Genomic DNA, 4,199 nt, shown 5'->3' on the forward strand with positions numbered 1-4,199 from the left:
AGTAGTAATGATTAGCTGTGATTTCTTGAAAGTTTTATGGACCCTTATTTTTGCAGTTCTCAAGGTGTTTTGAGGACCACAGGGGGTCCCTGAAACCCTTTCAGGTGTCCACGAGGTCCTCCCTTTCCCACCCACATGCCAGTGAGAGGCTGGGTTTCGTGCACAGACCATTCAAAGCAGCACATTGCAACAGATGGAGTAAAAAAGTGGATACAAGATTCCAACTTCTTTTATTAAGGTAGACATTCAATGAAGAGGTTTGCGGAAATGTAAAGCCAACATCACTCTTCTCACTTTTTTGAACTTCGGAAAATACAGTTATTTTGAATAAAAATGTGGTATTTATGTTATCAGGTAGCAGGTTTCTTATTGTTGTTTCAAGGTGGATTACTACATATTTAAAACAGGTCTTAGTTTTCATTGTGAATATGGTGAATTTTGATCAATATAAAGCCCTTGGGGGACCCCAGTGATTTTGAAGGGTGCAAAGGGTCCTGACCTGGGCCTGTCTGTGAGCCACTTCCCTATCTGTGGAGTTGCTATGAGGTATTATTATTGATTGCTGTTTCTGTATATTATTTACCAACGAAATGGCTATTACAACATTGAGCAGAAGAGGAAACTGAGGCACAGACAGCAGAACAAATGCTCAAAGTCATTCACTGCAAGTGATGGGGTTGAGATTCCAATCACAGCTGTCCTGCTCCAAAGGTGACAAAGAGTCACTATTTTATAATTGGAGGAATCTCCCAGATCTCTGTAGCTTTTAACCTAGAGATGTTGAATTATCTCCATACTGCAGATCATGATGTTTCAACACACAGACATATGGACTCAGTAAATAATATAAAACTGAGCTCTAATTAAAGAGCACAATTTCAATTATTCTGGAAACTTAAGCATACTGCAGGTAGTATTTTTATATTACACACTTCAATTGGTTGATTTTAAAAGATTTATAATCAGGAATGAATGATGAAGGATTAGTGATGTGAACTGAGGGCGGGAGATTAGATTTGTGCCTTACGAAATGAAATATGAAATTGAAAAGTTATTTAAGAATGTGGAACCTCTACTGAATAGAATAACATAGAATAACAAAGTCAATACTGGCTGGGAATACCAAGTTTTGGCTTCAAAACTGTGATGGGATGAGAAGCAAGGCTTACGGTGAAATATCTGCGTTTCATCACGCTACACTTCATCAGCATATCAGATGCTTGAAGAGTAAATCAAGGTGCCCTCATGTACGATTTGATTAAATGGGACCTCGGTCACAGGCCTGCTGTGAGCACTACATGCACTCATATTTGTGAATTCCTCCACGCATGGCCCTGGCAGACTCACACCAAGTAACGCAAATTCATTTGCATGAACATGCATAGCTCATACAAACAAGAGTTTTGATGTATTTGCTCTATTAATTAACCTTTAATTGAGGTTTCCAGTGAGGCAAAGAGCAACCACTTGACTGTCCAAGGGGCTGGCAGAGAAGATGCAAAATTAAAGTGAGATCACTAAAACCAGCATCCTGGAGGTCCTGATCAGTGAATAAAAGGAAACTTCAGTGACTCAGAAAGGAAATCTGTGCACCAAGAGTGAGACATGGGCTGGGTGGTCTATGCAGTGCTGGCGGCCACCCTTGGATGAAACGAACATGGTCATGGCTTCTGCTCTCCTGGAAGCCAGCACCTGATGAAGGTCCCCAAAGGATGATGAGCTCTGTGAGAGGAAAGTGGTGGCCTTAGCACAGGGTCATCCTGCATTCAAGGAAGATTCTTGTCTTTTTGTAACCACGTGAAGTGCACATCCACCGAAGGATGAGGCACCACCACCAGCATGGTCGTCATGCTTGGACTACCAGTGCTGTGCTACCACCGCAGGGAAGGTTAGAGGGGAAGTGGAGCCTTGTCAGATATCCTTGGCTCCCTCTCAATCTCTGGTTTTCTTCCTCTGATTGGCCTTACCCTCCCTCTCCTAGTGGCAGCCTGTGGATAGACAGGGTGCTGGCCCTTCTGGGGATCCCAACAGATTTCCATTCCCCTCTCTCTCACAATCCACCCTTTCTTTTCCATACTCACATGCTCACCAGGAAGGAGCTTCTACTTACGACTCAGGCTGCTGGACCATCTCTCGTGCTCTCCCTGCCTATGGCTCATCTAAACTCTAGCTCCTGATATACAAGGAGAGCTTCTGGGGTTTAGAAATCCTTTTCTCTCTCCATACTTTTGCCTTTAATTCTATGGTCTCAATATACAGAGACTTCAAAAAATCCAATTTCACAGCCAAAGCTGATTAATGATTCCACTGTTTTGACTGGCATCTATCTTTATATTGAAGCAATGAAACTCTCCCATGGTATAGTGGAGGTTACACAACGCATTAGAAAAGAAAACAGATGGAAGACATACAGGTGTTAAAAGTTTCATGAATAGTGTATCATTTGCATTAACATAAAAACTAAGGGCCAGAAAATGAATTAACAACAAAAACTTAAAGAGATGGAAGATCATATAAAAACAGGTTAAATATGAGGACAAAACTAGGCCAAACAGAACTATAGGAATGGCTTAGAAAATTTTGCAGAAAAAAAAATGTGATGATAGGTTTAAACAACTATAAAACAAAGCAGTATGTTCTACAAAAAAAAAAAAAAAAAAATTAGTCCTTAAAACAGAGACCACAAAGGTTACAGTATTCTCAGAACAGATTCAGAACTGTAAGGAGAGTCAGAAAAGGAAGTACACCAGGACTCCTGACAAAAATGAAGGGGATCAGTGTTTTTGTGGGCAACAGAACAGCTCCTTTGTCACAGTAAAATCTAACTGATGGATAGAAAGCGTTTTAAAAGTCCATGTACCGAAGCACTGGTTGCAGAAGTTTTCATAGGATTCCTTTTGCCCAACAGCAGAGGATGAGCTGTATGACTAAGCAGAGGCCTGAGAACTGGACAAGGCTGATGGGCGGTGCCATCCAAAGCCCTGGATTCCAGTGTTGGTTTTATCACTGTAGAACTGAGGGACCCTAGAGCAGTCTCTCCTCCTGCTGAGATACCTCATCCTTAGCTGTGCGTCTGTAAAACTGGGAGAAGTAGGAAGGTCAAGCTCAAAATGTTTGCCATGAGATTAACTGGGATCATGAGAAAATGCGTGGCAAAATCCAAGTGCATACAGGTAATCAAAGCCTCATGCTCACAAAACACGTTCGGAAGGAGGAAAATATACTTTTATTGAGACCAAGGAAAGCAGGTGGGTTCTCCTGCTCTGATTTTCTTGTTAGGACCACGCAGTGGCAGGGCAGCCCACAGAGCTGCTGAGACATGCAGAGTCGTGGGCATCGACAGGGAAAATGATGCGGCAGAGACTGTACAATGGGGATATACGCCAGGCATGGAACCAGTCCTTTGTTAAAGGCTGCCAGAGGGTGTTCATTCGGTAAAGAAAGAAATGTGTCTTAAAAATGAGAAGGGAATGCGAATAGTGACTAAGGCTGCCGCTGTTTAAAAATGAGATGGTAGGAGAAAGAGCAGAGCTTCAGATGTTGAGAGGAACGCTCACTGTCAAAGCATTAGTCTGGAAGTCCATATTTCCGTACGAGTCAGGAACAGAGCTGACCTGAGGACTAGAACACATTCTCCCACGAGGAATCAGAAACAAAGGGCTGGAAAATGCAGTGATGTCAATGTGTTGCATTTATGAGAGGTTGGTATCCAACACTTACCAAAATTGTTGGTTTTGGTGGTAGGAGCAATAAATAAGGAATACATATAATATGCAAAAAAGTTTAACATGTTTTTGAAACTCTGTCATCATCAAGTAAAATATGTAAATGTAAAATAAAAGAAAACTGTAAAGGGCTATAAAAATCCATGAATTTCAACATGATTGTTGATGTTTTTGCTAATAAAGTTTTGAGGCTTTGTGTGTATAAGTTATATTTAAGTAAGACACGCAGTTGCATAGGTGTGAGACTTTCAGGCATTACAAAAACTACATCTTTGATTTTAAATAGTCCCTAAAGGACTAGTATACAAAGAAACCCTCAAAGTGTCAATTTTATACATGTGAAAGTACATGGTTATTAATTAAAATAATTTCTTTGCACAGCTCCTCAGATTCTGGTGCACCTTACAATCTGCTGTTGTTCTCCGCTCTGTGGTATCTGTTGAAGTTCAGTGAAGAGAGAAGCCAGGCCCCGAG

Source organism: Macaca fascicularis, chromosome 10, assembly GCF_037993035.2.
Source record: "Macaca fascicularis isolate 582-1 chromosome 10, T2T-MFA8v1.1".
Lineage (NCBI taxonomy): Eukaryota > Metazoa > Chordata > Mammalia > Primates > Cercopithecidae > Macaca > Macaca fascicularis.